Source organism: Orycteropus afer, unplaced genomic scaffold (genome assembly GCF_000298275.1).
Source record: "Orycteropus afer afer isolate SDZICR_OR568_19922 unplaced genomic scaffold, OryAfe1.0 scaffold00003, whole genome shotgun sequence".
NCBI lineage: Eukaryota > Metazoa > Chordata > Mammalia > Tubulidentata > Orycteropodidae > Orycteropus > Orycteropus afer.
The window spans coordinates 6,477,486-6,494,266 of record NW_006921590.1 but is presented as its reverse complement, the minus strand read 5'-3'; positions in this window follow the sequence as shown (position 1 = coordinate 6,494,266).

Genomic DNA, 16,781 nt, shown 5'->3' with positions numbered 1-16,781 from the left:
GGAAAGGAAAAAGACTTCGAATAAGCAGAGCACTTCTCAAGAAGAAAAACAAAATGAGAGGTCTCACACTCCCAGATCTTAAGAACTACTATACAGCCACAGTAGTCAAAACAGCTTGGTGTTGGTACAATGAGAGACAAATAGACCAATGGAACAGAATCGAAAGTCCAGATATAGATCCATCCATCTATGGACAACTGATCTTTGACAAAGGTCCAAAACCCATTAAATGGGGAAGAGATTGCCTCTTTAACAAATGGTGCTGGCAAAACTGGATATCCATCTGTAGAAAAATGAAACAAGATCCATACCTCACCTCATACACAGAAACAAACTCAAGCTGAATCAAAGACTTAAATGTAAAACCCAAAACTATAAAATTCATCAAAGATAAAGTAGGGGCAAATCTGGGAACCCCAATTTATGGCATAAATAGACTATCAAGCATAACCCAGAATGCACAGGTCGTAGAAGAGTAGCTAGATGACTGGGACCTTTTAAAAATTAAATTCTTATACGCATCAAAAGACTTCATAAAAGGGGTAAAAAGAACCTACAGATTGGGAGAAAATATTTGCCTATGACATATCTGACAAAGGACTTATCTCTAAAATCTATAGAAAACTTCAACACGCCAACAGCAAAAAGACAAATAACCCAATTCACACATGGGCAAAAGACTTGAACAGACACTTCACCAAAGAAGATATACAGGCAGCCAGCAAATACATGAGAAATTGCTCATGATCATTAATCATTAGAGATGCAAATCAAAACAACAATGAGCTATCATCTCACCCCAGCAATAATAGCAAAGTTCAACAGGTCAGAAAATAACAAATGCTGGTGAGGTTGTGGAGAGATTGGAACTCTTGTGTACTGCTGGTGGGACTGTAAATGGTACAACCATTGTGGCAAACGGTGTGTTTCCTTAAAGAACAGACTCTAAAAAAAAAAAAAAAACTGAAAATAGAAATGCCATTTGACCCAGCAATTCCATTACTAGGAATATATCCTAAAGAGGTGAGAGATAGTTCATGAACAGACATATGTACACCTATGTTCATCCCAGCACAATTCACTATAGCAAAGAGATGGAAACAACCTAAATGCCCTTCAACGGATGAGTGGATAATCAAATTGTGGTACATGCACACAATGGAATACTATGCTACATTGAAGAACAATGAGGGATATGTGAATCACCTCACAATGCGGATAACCTTGGAGGACATTATGCTGAGTGAAATAAGTCAATCACAGAAAGACAAGTACTATAAGCCCATTACTGTAAAAAGGCAAAGAAGGGTTTGCTTGGGAAAGGGAACTCACTTTTGGGGTTACTGAGATGGGAGGGAAGGTGAGGGATTAATTTCAGGCTAGTTGGGGCACACACACTGATGTGGGTAAGGGAAGGGATATATAGAAGGAACTGTGACCACCATGATAACATTAGGAAATGGGAGGACACTGAATTGTGCTCATAAGAGATAGACAACAGATACTAATACTAACAAATGTGTCCACAATACTGCATTACCATTAACACCAAACACCAGGCTACAGATAAACACATAAACACCTGAGAGGATCAGATGGTGTCAGTGAACAGGAGTATACTCTAGACCAAGGATAGATTCAGCTGAGGCTAATCTTGCTCAGACTCCAGAGATACAAAATACCTGCAATCATTACAGAAATAATAGAAGACAGACACAGAGTAATCCGTCACAGACACCAAGACACTGGGAGAAAGATCCAATAGATCTACCATCTTAGTACCATAGTACTGGGGGCCTCCAGACTCAATTGGCACAACAAAATACATAAAAGCCCTGTTCCACATCCTACATTGGTGAGTAGTGACTGGGGTCTTAAAAGCTTTCAAGTGGCCATCTAAGATGCAGCTAACCATCTCCTAGTGTCAGAAGGGAAGAAAAATGCAACAACAACAACAACAAAAAAAAATTTGGAAGCAATCAGCCATAGAACATGATGGCCCTCAAGACCAGAAGAACTAGATGGGGCCTGGCTACCAACGCTAACCACTCAGAAAAGGATCAAATCTGGAGATCCTGGTTAGAGTGGGAGGAAAAACACGGAACAAAATCTAAAAACTCAATAATGACCAGAATTACTGGTCAGAGGAAGTCTGATGAGACTCCTAATACTATGGCCCTGGAATAAATTCTGCACCTGGAATAAAATTCACCCCAAGGGGCTGGCTCTCAGCCCAATAGTTAACAATATGTACATGAAGACCACTCAACCCAGGATGACACACCCTCATACTCTATGGTAATACATCTCTTACAGCAATGGCCCACAGGGCACCAGAGGACCACCATTCAGGTTGAGGAAATGCAGAACAAACGGAAGTACATAAATATGAGGGGCATGGGGGAGGGTTACAGAGGGAGGGGGAGACTGGGTTAGGGTTGGATATAGTAAATGAGGAGTGTAACTAAATGTACATGTAATGTTGAATGTAAAACAAGCTCTTAAAAAAATAAAGACACAGACATGCACACACAAAAATGCTAAAGAGCAAAGATGTAGACTAATGTCTGCCTAACCGAGGTAATGGTATTTTCAGTCTCCTCGTATGCGTGGGAAAGCTGGGCAGTGAATAAGGAAGATCAAAGAATTGATGCCTCTGAATTGTGGTGTTGGAGAGTAATGCTGAAATACCATGGACTACCAGAAGAATAAACAGATCTACCCTGGAAGAAATGCATTCAGAATGCTCCTTAGAACTGAGAATGGCCATACTTTGTCTCATGTACTTTGGTCATGTGGTCACAAGGGACAAGTTCCTGGAGAAGGATTTCATGTTTGGTGAAGTTGAGGGTTATAGAAGGAGAGGATCCTCAACGAGATGCAGTGGCTGCATCGATGGGCTCAAGCATAGCAGGGATTGTGGGGATGGCAAAGGACTGGACAGTGTTTCGTTCTGTTGTGCATAGGGTTGCTGTGAGTCAGAAATGACTCAACAGAGTCTAACAACAATAGTGACCTATACAACAGGGTAGAACTGTCATAAACTTTCCAAGGTGTTCTGGTTACCTGACGCCACTCTGACAAGAATATACCACAAATGGGATGACTTAAGCAAACAGGAGTTTATTCTCTTACAGTTTGGGGGCTATAAGTCCAAGTTCAAAGTGCCAGGCTCTAGGGGCTGGGTGAAAGCCCCTCAGCCTTGTACCTCTAGCTCCTGGCCCACTGAATATAGAGGTTTTTCGTCACTCAGACAGCTGCTGGCTGCTGAGGCTGCCAAGCCCAAGGTTGACTAGTAAAAAAGCACAGTCCTGATATTACCAAATCACATGGTAGGCCATTAATTCAAGTCCATTCAAAGTCCCAAGGTTGGCAAAGCATGGTAGCCTGCTGAACAATGACATGGCTACATGCAGGGTTCAAGGTGCCATAAACTAGAGACCCTTCCCCAAGGCTTCTCCTTATATACAGGAAGCAGATCACATTCCCTAAGGTAGCTACTCAGCCTCTCACAGTAGATTCCACCATGGAGTTGATTACCAGTTTCATCATGGGGAATACTACATCCAGCTGCCCAGTCATTTAACCAGGACCAGCCAAGTTGACACACAAGCTGAACTACCACACAAGGTTTATGGAAGCAGAGTGCCACATCTTTATCCCACAGAGCCACTGGTAGGTTCCAACTGCCAACCTTACAGTTAGCAGATAAACAATTAGTCACTCCTGGACACCTTGGACCCAACCCTAGACCTACTTAATCTGTCTGAACATAGGGCCCTTCAGCAAGTTCTCCATGTGTTTCTGATACACTCTAAAGTTGAGGAACACTATCCTGTGCCTGGATTTAGAGTGAGAAGTTTCCACAGGCCCTTAGAGGCAGACACTGAGGGTGCTAAATTGAAGTCATATGGTTCTACCTGTGTTTCTAGCATGGTGCCTACCTACCAAAGTGAATGGCAAAGAGTCCTGTAGAATGGAATATCTAGGCCAAGAGCTGGAGAATTTCCAGATATTCAGAGGCACTTATGCCACCAGTTAGAACAGAGGTGAGGCTGAGTCTTCCAGGGAACACCACTGAACTCTGACCCAGGTGGGAAACACCAAACCACCAATTTGAGGTGTACATGGCAATAGAGCATACATCAAGCAAGCTAGCAGACAAAAGACATAACAGGGAAATACTGAGGAAGCAGAAGACACACAGAAATCTAGGAACTGTTCTCACATGAGATCATGTTAGTGATACCTCCACTTCCCACTCCCTGATATCCAAATACCATTTTGGAAGAGGTCAATGGAAGGGAGAGGAAGGTAAAAGCCCAGCCATGTTACCTGAGGAGTTGGAGTGTTTTCAAAAAGATCATTTGTAGATTCAATTCTGAATGACTGAGTATTGATACCAAAGGGCAAGTATTTGACTAGAAGAGTCTGGAACATCATTAATTGTGAGGTTTGAGTTGTTTCCACTCCTCATGGAAAGCTCATAATGAAGCTCAGGGAATTGTTGGAGAATAAACTGTATCTAAAAGCATGATGTAAACATTTTACTGTGCTGTACACTTTTGCAACTTTGTAGCATAATACTTATATTTTTTGCTACCCAGAATGGTCTTGGAAAGCAAAATATCTCCACAAAAAATGATAGAATGAAATAATTTTAACAGTATCTTAAAATTGTGTTAACTGCTGGTGACATATTTACAGTTTGCCCTTGGCAAATCCTCCTCCATCCTCCCTCTCTTACAGATAAAACATGGGACAGATTTGACAACAGAGGCCTGACTCAGAGCCTGCAGGTAGAGGGAGTTTGGCAACATTAGAACAGTGGGTGCTTTTGGAAGGGTCAGGTGTGTGAAATCCACATTAGCTGACTCATTGAAGCAATATGAATATGATGGGCCTACAGAAAAAATAGAAGAAGTAAAACAGAAGACAAGAAAGCAGTGGATTTCTTTGTTAGTAAATTTAGTCAATTTGCACTGAAGTTTTCAGTTTCTTCAATGTCAAGAACATAATCTTGGAATATCACACCAATGCACCTTGAAAGGAAGATATTAAAAGGTTTTTAGAAATGTCCCTGAGTAGTGTGTTTAAATATTGATGAACAATTTCTATAAATGACCTCTGGCCAATTGTAATAATTAAGTGTATTCAAATGATAGAGTAATCTCCCCATAGCCTGAAAATGTGCTGACTATATACAACACTCATCATGAAACAGCTTCTGCTCATTGTGCTGACCTGATTTTTTTTTTTCCCCCTTCCTGGAAAGACTGGATTTTTGTTTTTATTTTTCACTGAGGTATATCTTTTATATAAGTAAAATGCACAAATCCATAAGTACAGCTCAGTTAATCTTTATTTATCTCTACATTCTTGTAACCTCCACTCAGATTGAGATATAGAACTAATTTAATACCATAGAAGGTTTCTGTGTCTCTTCTAAGGCAATAATTCAATCTTTAAATCAACCATTATTCTGACTTCTGTTACTGATGATGACTTTTTCTTGTTTTAAAATTCATCTAAATAAATCAACAGTAATAAATTTTTCATACCTGTTTTCTTTCACTGAGAATTATGTCTTTGAGATTAATCCATGTGGTTGTATTTGGCAGTAATTCATTCCTTTTCATTGCTGTATAATATCCCATTCTATCTACCACCTGTCTGTCAATTTGTCATCAGAACATGGAATGTACAAAGTATGAAAATAGGAAAATTAGAATTTGTCAAAAATGAAATAGAATTCATAAAGATTGATATATTAGACATTAGTGAGCTGAAATGGACTGTTAATGGCCATTTTAAATTGGAGAATTATATAATCTAGTAAGCCAGGACTGACAAAATAAATAGAAATGGTATCATGTTCCCTTTGTTCCAAATCTATCCTGAAGTACAATACTGTCAGTGATAGGACAATATCAATACATCCACAAGGAAGACAGTTAATATAACTATTATTCAAATTTATACCCCAATTGTTAATGCCAGTGATGAAGAATTAAAGATTTTTACCACCTTCTGCAGTTTGAAATTGATCAAATAAACAATCAAGGTACATTGATAATTATTGGTGATTTTTGTAAACAAAAAAAGAAGGATGCATAGTTGGAAAATATCATCTTGGTGAGAGAAATGATGCTGGAGATCACATGATAGAACTTTGCAATATCAACTACTTATTCATTACAAATACCTCTTTTCAAAAACATAAACAACAGCTATACACATGGACATCACCAGATGGAATACAGAAGAATCAAATTGACTACATCCGTGGAAAGAGACAATGGAGAAGCTCAGTATCATCAGTCAGAACAGGCAACGGACTGATTGTGCAACAGACCATCAATTGCTTACATACAAGTTCAAGTTGAAGCTGAAGAAAATTCAAACAAGTCCACAGGAACCAAAGTATGGCCTTGAGAATATGTCACCAGAATTCAGAGACCATCTTAAGAATAGATTTGACACATTTAACATTAATGACCAAAGACCAGATGAGTTGTGGGATGACATCAAGGACATCATACATGAAAAAAGCAAAAGGTCATTAAAAAGACAGGAAAGAAAAGACTAAAATGGATGTCAGAAGAGATTCTGAAACTTGCTCTTGAGCGGAAAGTTACTAATAGAAGAAATGCAAGATAAAAGAGCTGAACAGAAGATTTCAAAGGGTGCTTGAGAAGACAAAGGAAAGTATTATAATGAAATGTACAAAGACCTGGAGTTAGAAAACCAGAAGGGAAGAATATGCTCAGCAGTTCTCAAGCTGAAAGAACTGAAGAAAAAATTAAGCCTCAAATTGCAATATTGAAGGATTCCATGGGCAAAATATTGAATGATGCAGGAAGCACCAAAAGAAGGTGGAAGGAGTATACAGAGTCACTGTACCAAAAAGACTTGGTTGACTTTCAGTCATTTCAGGAGGTAGCATAAGATCAAGAACTGATGTTACTGAAAGAAGTCCAAGATGAACTGAAGGAATTGGCAAAAAACAAAACTCCAGGAATTGATGGAATATCAATTGAGATACTTCAATAAATTGATGTGTCTTAGACTGGGTTCCCTAAAGAAACAAAACCAGTGAAGCATATATGTATATGTATACACACACACACATATGGGAGCTCTGGTGGCATAGTGCCTAAGGCATTAGACTGTTAACCAGAAGGCTGGTAGTTCAAACCCACCAGCAACTTCTGGGAAGGAAGATTGGGCAATCTACTGCTGTAGAGATGCAGCCTTGGAAACCAAAGGAGGGGTTGCTATGAGTTGGAAACAACTCAACGGCAGTGAGATGGGTTTGGTGTATATATATAGATAGATAGATAGAGAAAGAGAGAGAGAGAGAGGGAGGGAGAGGAAGAGGTAAAAGGAGAAAGAGAAAAATTTATCTCAAGGAAATGGCTCATGCAGTTGTAGAGGCTGCCAAGTCCCAAGTCCATGGATTAAATCTCAAGCTGGAGGCTTCTTATGACTCATGCAGCTGCAGGGGCTGACTAACTCAAGATTGGCAGGCAGTATAGAAGGCTGCTGGCTAATGAACCTGATGAATCCAAGATTGGCAGGTAAAATGGCAGATTGTAGGCTCACAGGCTGCAAAACCAACAATCCCAAGATCAGCAGGCAACATGTCAGGCCACTGCTTCAAGTCCAGGAATGGGAGATGATAGAGGGCTAAATGCAGGATCCAAAATGAGCAAAAAAGCAGAAACCTTTTCCAAAGCTTTTCCATATATAATAGAAGCAGGCCACACCCTGAAGGCAACCCTTCAACTAATTCATTGCTCATAGGAGATTCCACCATGGAGATGATTACACCACATCCAATCTCATCACAGGAAATAACTACATCACAACTGCCAAGCCACTGAAAATCATGGCCCAGCCAAGTAGACACACAACCTTAACTACCATGCGGTGCAACACTGGAAACACTCACTCACCTATGCCAAGAAATTTGAAAGACAGCTGTCTGCCCAACCAACTGGAAGAGATCCATATCTGTGCCCATTCCAAAGAAAGGTCATTCAACAGAATGTAGAAACTATCTAACAATATCATTAATAACACACTCAAACAAAATTTTGCTAATTATAAACAGTTGCATCAGTACATTGACAGGAACTACCAGAAATTCAAGCTGGGTACAGAAGAGAACCTGGAATGAGGAATAATATTGCTGATGGTAGATGGACCTTTGCTGAAAGCAGAGAATACCAGAAAGATTTTTACCTGTGTTTTATTGACTATGCAAAGGCATTTGACTTTGTAGGTCATAGCAGATTATATATAACATTGCAAAGAATGAAAACAGAGCACTTAATTGTGCTCATGAGGAACCTGTACATAGACCAAGAGACAGTCATTCGAACAGAGCAAGGATATATTGCATGTTTTAAAAACAAGAAAGGTATTCATTGAAGTTGTAGCCTTTCACCATACTTACCCAGTCTGAATGCTAGACAAATATTCCAAGTATCTGGACTACATAAAAAACTTAGCATGAAGACTGGAGGAAGGCTCATTAACAATCTGTGATATTCAGATGACACAACCTTGCTTGATGAAAGTGCACTTGAAGCACTTACTGATGAAAATAAAAGACTTTACCTTCAGTAGGAATTACACCTCAACATAAAGAAGACAAAAATCCTCACAACTGGACCAATAGCAACAATATGATAAATGGAGAAAAGATTGAAATTGTAAAGGATTTCATTTTACTTGGATCTGCAATCAGTGCCCATAGAAACAGCAGTCAAGAAATCAAGTGATGTCTTACATTGGGCAAATCTGCTTCAAAAACCTCTTTAAAATTTTAGAAAGCAAAGATGTCACTTTGAGGACTAATGTGTACATGATCCAAGTCATGGTATTTTTAATCACCTCATATGCATGTGAATGATGGGCCATGAATAAGGAAGACTAAAGAATTTATCAATTTGATAAAATTGGGTGGTGGCAAAGAATGTTAAATATACTGCGGACTGCCAGAAGAATGAACAAATCTGTCTTGGTAGATGTACAACTAGAATGCTCCTTAGAAATAAGCATGGTAAGACTTTGTCTCATATAATTTGGACATATTATCAGGAGGTAGCAGTCCTCGGAAAAGGACATAATGCTTTGTAAAGTAGGACTGTGAAAAAGAGAAAGACCCTCAATGAGATTGATTGACACAGTGTCTCCAACAATGGGCTTAAGCATAGCAACAATTATGAGTATGGCACAGGTTCAGGCATTGTTTTATTCTGTTGTACATGGGATTGCTAAGAGCTGGAACTGATTCAATGGCACCTGACAACAACAATTCCATTGTATGAATATACCACCGTTTTCTGTTGATGGATATTTGAGTTGTTTCCAATTTTTGTCCCTTAAAATTAAACTACCATGATCATCTTGTATAGGCCTTGTGGTGAGCATAAGCATTCATTTTGGTTGCACAAAAGTTCAGGAATGGAGTTGCTAGGTCATAAGATAAACATTTATTTAGCTTGAGTAGGTACTTTCAGAATTCTAAAATGGTTGTTCTATTTTATACTCTCACTCAAAAGATTGGCTTTTTAAATGAGAGAAGAAATATTGCATACTTTCAAGATGAGCTTCTCCTAACCCTATTTACCTAACAATAGTTGTTTTGTAGTTATTTAGACTGGCATGAATGTTCCAAAGAAGAATATTTTTTACTTGTCTTAATCACTTTCAAATTCATCCACCAAAGAAAGATGACTTGTGCAGGAGGCAATTTTAAATACTCCAGAACCAACAAGTCCATGGGTACTTACTGTTTTGAAGATGGTACAGGATTGGGCAATGTTTTGTTCTGTTATACATAGGATCCCTATGAGTCAGAGCCAACTTGATGGCACCTAACAACAATATAGATTTATTTATTTTTCCTACAAATGAGCAATATACAAGACCATGTACCATTAGTTCTCCTCTCAGGGAGTCTCTAACTGAAAATGATACCATTTTTTCTTATATCTGTATTTTTTTCCAAAATGGAATACTATAAATGTTCATTACAGAAAATTCAGAAAGTACAGACAAACATAGGAGAGGCTAAAGACTTACACTCTAACTTTGGATATTCTGAGTATATTCTTCGAAAACTTATTGTTATCCAATAGTTATTGCCTTTTTTTTAAAAAAAAAAAAAAAAATTTATTTTGGAATGGTGACACTATTTGCTATACTTTCCTAAAATATGCAAAACGTGATGAATTTACTCTGGAAACTTTCACCCAAATCACAATAATATAAAAAAAAAAAAAAAAGGTTTTATGACTTTTGGTGTTTTTGGTTCTTTCTTGCTGGTTTTGGTCTTGTTTTACTTAACTCAATACCATGGACATTTTTTCATATCAGTCATTGTAGGTCTGTTCGTAATGTTTAATGGTGCCAGATAATATCATTGTGTATATTTACCATAATTGATTTACCTGTTCCCCTATTGATAGATGTTTATATCAATACTTTGTTTCTCTTTTAAAAGCAACATAGTGCACATGTGTACTTTTTTTCTGAGGACAGATTCCAAAAGTTTGATTTCTAGGTTAAAGAAGATGCATAATTTCAACTTAAATATATTTTAACAAAATTCTTCCTAAAAGCTGTACACCGTACATTTCTAGCAGTATATGAGAGTATATAGTTCTCCAACTTCCCAGCCGTTAGTATAAATATTTTTTTAATCATCATAATTTTATTGGCCCTCAATATTGCCCATTTTAATTAATATGTATTTAATTACAAGGAAGGGTAAATATCTTTTCACAGTTGATCATTTGCAGTTATTGTTGTAAATTACTTGTTTGTTGTTAGTCTATATTTCTTTTGCTATGTAAAAACACTTTATATTTAGAAAATTTATCAATATTTGTCTACCATATTTGTTTTTAACATTTTCTTATTTTAGTTGAAACTTAGCAAAATGGTCATTTTATTCAAGACTTCATTTATAATCTTCAGTATATATTGTGATTATTTTCTCATATTCTTTGCAATTCTTCTTAAATTTATTCCTAGGTCTTTTGAGTAATTTTCTATAATTTGAAAATAATTATTTTTATTATATTATTCACTAGACTATATTTAATTTTTAAAATATTGTTGATTATTGATGTACATGAAATCTTAATTTATTTCTGTGGTCAGTACTCTGCTTAATACTTATTACTTGTTTGTACAAATTTCTCAGTTGATTCTCTTGGTTTTTGCAGCTAGATCATCAAGTCATATGCAAATAATTTCCTATTAATTTTAAATATTTATATATATTTGTACCCATTCCAAAGAAAGGTGATCCCACAGACTGTGGAAATTATCAAACAATACCATTAATATCACACACAAGTAAAACTTCGATAAAGATAATTAAAAGACAGTTGCAGCAGTATATTGACTGGGAACTTCCAGAAATGCAAGCTGGATTCAGAAGAGGATGTGAAATGAGGGATAAAAACCAAAAATACTAAACTTACTGTCATTGAGTTGGATCCAACTCATAGTGACACCTCCTTGAATTTTCGAGACAGTATCACTGTAGAAGTAGATCGCCCAATCTTCCTTCTGAGGAGTGGCTGGTGGGTATGAACTGCCAGCCCTCTGGTTAGCAATCACATGCCTTAGGCATTGCACCACAAGAGCTCCAGAATGATGGATATCATTGCTGATGTCAGATAGATCTTGGCTGAAAGCAAAGAATACCAGAATGATCTCTACTTGTGTTTTATTGACTATGCAAAACCATTTGCTAGTGTAGGTCATAACAGTTTCTGGATAACATTGAGAAGAATGGGAATTCCAGAACACTTTATTGTACTCATGAAGAACCTGTACATAGACCAGGAAGCTATCGTTCAAACAGAACAAGGGAATACTGCATGGTTTAAAATTGGGAAGGGAGTGCGTCATTGTTGTATCCTTTCACCATACTTATTCATTCTGTATGCTGAGCAAATAATCTGAGAATCTGGACTATATGAACACGGCATAAAGATTGGAGAAAAACTCATTAACATCTGCTATGTGCAGATTACACAACTTTGCTTGCTGAAAGTGAAGACTTGAAGCATTTACTGATGAAGATTGAAGACTACAGTCTGCAATATGGATTACACCTCAATATAAAGAAAACAAAAATTCTCACAACTGGACTAATCAGCAGCATCATGATTGTTCTGGTTACCTAGTACTGCTCTAACAGAAATACCACAAATGGGATGGCCTTACCAAACAGTTTATTCTTTCATAGTTTGGAGGCTTTAGGTCCAAGTTCAAAGCGTCAGGCTCTAGGGGCTATGTGAAAGCTCCTTGACCTTGGGCTTCAGCTCTGCCTCTTGCTCCCTGCCCACTGAAGCTAGAAACATCTCTTCACTCAGGCAGCTACTGGCTGTGAGGCTAACAAGCTCAAAGTCAACAAATAAAATGGCACAGTCCCAATGTTACTAAACCACATGCCAGGCCATTAATTCAAGTCCATTGTAAGTCCCAAGGTTGACAGAGCATGGCATGCTGCTGAACAACAATACGGCTATATGCAGGGTCCAAGCGTGCCTTAAGCTAGAGACCTTCCTCAAGTTTTCTCCTTATATACAGGAAGCAGACCACATCCCTGAGGCAGCTACTCAGCTGCTCACAGTAAATTCCACCATGGAGTTGACTACCAGTCTCATCATGGGGAATACTACAACCAGCTGTACAGCCACTCAACCAGGCCCAGCCAAGGTGACACACAAACCTAACTACCCCAACAATAAATAGAGAAAAAAATTGAAGTTGTCAAGGTCTTCATATTACTTGCTTCTACAATCAACACCAATGGAAGCAGCAGTCAAGACATCAGAGGACATTGCACTGGGAAAATCTGCTGCAAAAGATCTCTTTCAAGTGATGAAGAGCAAAGATGTCTCCTTGAAGACTAAAGTGAGCTTAACCCAAGCCATGGTATTCTCAATTGCCTCACATGCATGTGAGAGCTGGACAATGAATAAATAAGACTGAAGAATTGATGGTTTTGAGTTGTGGTGTTGGTGAAGAATGCTAAAGGTACCATGGACTGCTAAAAGAACTAACAAATCTGTACTAGAAGAAATACATCTGGAATGCTCCTTGGAAGTGAGAATGGCCAGACTTCATCTCACCTACTTTGATCATGTTGTCAGAAGGGACCATTCTGTGGAGAAGGATATCATGCTTGGTAAAGTAGAGGGTCAATGAAATAAAGGAAGGCCCTCAGTGAGATGGACTGACACAGTGGCTACAACAATGGGCTCAGGTATAGCAGGGATTGTGTGGCTGGTACAAGACCAGGCAGTGTTTTGTTCTGTTGTACATAGGGTCACTATGAGTCGGAGATGACTTGATGGCACCCAATGACAACAATGTTGGCATTAGATTTGGTTATGCCACTTTTTAAAATCCTATTAAGGTGGTATCTTATTTTTCCTATGAGTTTTAACCATGCATAAATAATTTTTTATCAAAAACATATTCAAGTATTTTGAGATGATCATATGAGTCTTTAAGTAAATGATACATTGATTTTTGTAAACACAATCTCTAATACTAAAGTATTGTTGCATTCAAAGTATGAACTCTAGCTTGTCATGGGGCATTGTCATGGGACATTCACATACCCTGTGACTGATGTGTGAATGGTTTATTGAACATTTTAGGCTTAATATTTATAAGTAAGGACAGGTTCATAGTTTTCTTTTGGGTAAGTCTTTTAGGTTTTTCTGTCAGAGTTAAGGTACTTTGGTAAAATATATATGATAGTATCCATTTTTTTCTCTGTTCTATGAAATAGTAAATGACATTTCTATTTTTTAATGATGGCTTTATTGAACTTTATTATATGCCAGGTAGTATGTTGGACATTGGGGTACATACATTTGTGAGTAATAAAGGCATGGTGCCTCTTCCAAACGAACCTGTAGTGAAGGCCGTTCTTCGAAAATTTCAAAGAAATAGCCTGATCCCATTTTGGGGGGGGAGGAGCCTGGGTAGAGGTAGGAGGAGTGCATATAGTGTTTGACAACTTTACTCATTGCTACCATCTTAATGGCCATAACACAGTTTTCTACTTTTACCATTAACCTTTTCTTGAAAAATGACTCACCTCAAAGTTTCAATTTTATTTTCAGTAGTCTCTTGCATGATATTGTCTTTTAATAGATTAGTCTTCATTTGCGGTCATATCCCAGTTCCTAATTTGTGTGCTTGAGTGTTCTCCCTTTTCTTCTCTTTCATATATAGGGCCCTTGGGCAATGGTTAAGTGCTTCACTGCTAACGGAAAGGTAAAAGGTTTTGAACCTACCCAGCAGTTCCATGGGAGATCTGCTCCCATAAAGATTACATCCAAGAAAACTGTATGTGACAGTTCTACTCTGTCATATAGAGTAACTATGAGTCAAACTCAACAGCATCTAAAACAATAGGATTGTTATAGTGTTTTGTTTGTTTTTAACTCAAGCAAGGAACAAATTACCCTCCTACCACCGCATAGTTTTTGTCACATTATTGAAAATGTAACCAGATTTGCCAACACTGAGAGGAACTCATGAATGCATTGGAGTGGATCAATTTCTGTGCTGTGTGACCTTGAGCTCAATTGCTCTGGAACTCAGTTCCCTACTGTATTACCTGTGAGGAATGTGAATTTCTTAACACCAGGACCAGGGTCTCTGTTCTGCCCAAGGGCTTAGGACAGTGACTTCCTTGGCAGGCTTTCAATAACAATTTATTGAATTGTGTTCTCTGCTGGAAGGCAGAGAGATTTATTAGATTATTTCTTGAGGTACATTCCAGCTCTAAGGAGCTACAATATCATTTTAGAAGAACAATTACTGTAATGAAAAGAAAGTATTATCAAAAATTTAAAGACAGTGCAGAAATATATCGATCACTGTGGTTTTCTTTATATATATAAACTTTATATATATATATATATATATATATATATATATAAACTTTCTAGCAACATCATCACTCACCCCTAATTTAATCATGTGACAGCCATATTGTTAGAAAAATATCAAATTCTTTTATTCTGAACCTAGAAAGGTCAGTTGTTTTAACAGTTATTTTGTAAGGGGAAAATGAATTCATTTGAATATATGTCCACAAATGGGTTGTTCATATTCATGCTTAAATCACTGGATTTTCTGCTATGAGTGTTTTTTGTCTGTTGTTGCCCCCTCCCTCAAGCTCAGCTCAATGTGCATGTTCAAGTGGGTAATGCACATGGTTTTGAAAAAAAGATATAAAGAGGGGGAAAAAAATTTCACAGTTGAACACATTCACAGTCCTCTATTAAGTGTAAACTTGAGAGTGAACATGACAGATTATCAACCCAAAAAATACCATACCCACTGCCATTGAGTCAATTTTGACTCATGGTGACCTTATAGGACAAAGGACCTTATAAGATAGGGTTTACAAGGCTGTAACTCTTTATGGAAGCAGATTACCTCATCTTTCTCCCATGCAGAGGCTGGTGGGTTTGAACTGTCAACATTTTGGTTAGCAGCCAAAACCACTGCTCTACCAGAGCTCCTAAAAGTTATGAAAGGAATATTTGTTCTGTTACTCCCTCATTTTAGTACATTGATACATGACCATGTTTATTTTTTGTTTGCTTTTCCTTCATTAAATGTTTTCTTTCCACAATGAAGTTTATATATCCAAGAGCAATGTCTAATGTCTTTATTTTAGTGTTTCCAGTTATTTTTGCTCTGAATGATAAGTGTTTTCTCTCACAATCATCCACAGTGAATAACTGTATATCATCAACACCAGATTTGGGGCAAGATGTGTCATAAAATACTCTCATATAAGCAGTCACTCAATGAAAATGCTGAAGAGATATACTGTGAAACTGTAAAGGACTAATATAATCTTATAAAAGGTGGTGTCCAAATTGGACAATCTCTCTTAAACTTCTAGATTTGGAGGCTGTTATAGCCTTATTGTAGAAGCAAGTTTAAGGAAAATATTATCCAGTTTAATTCATTGGATAATCACATTTTACTTTTTAAACTATTTAATGAATTATATTAATAATAGCTGGAGTTTTCAATTGACTTCTACTTTGGAGTTGACCCCACTTTCTGTATGAGATGGCAGAATAATTGATGAGTGTCTTGGTCTTATTTTTAAAAACTAAGTTTCTCTTTGAGGTGAAATAAACACAGATGGTATGTCTCATTTGCTTGAATGCACCAAGGACATTCTGTAGTGCTCTTTCTAGAGTTCTTCCTGAAAAGAGAAAGGAAGAAGAACATATATTGTTTGAGCAATGTGATGCCCAACTTCAGGCAAAAGTGATCCCAATGTACTGGAAGAAGGGAGAGGCAGTGACATAAGATGTAGGACTCACCCATGATACTGAATGTCAACCATATTTCTAATGGGATGGCTTCACAAAAGTGTTAGGGCTAAATCCCACTTCAATACTCAATATTCCATTTGTAAAGAAAGGGAGAGGGATGTAGTCCTTGAGGTTTCTTCTAGCCCTGATATTTGAAGATCCATGAATTTTTTCTGTTAACTCTTATAACTGAACTATTTACTTGGAGTAATTATTAAGAACAACAGAGAGACTATTATGAGAAGGTGTGGTATAGTAAATTACTTTGTGTGGCTTTTCTAACCATAAGTCTTTGTAAACTCCAAGGTGGAATTTGCTATGAGCAACTGAGGAGCTCCTGATTGCTGAAGGTGTCCACCTGGAGTATTTCTGTTGGGAGTGGCA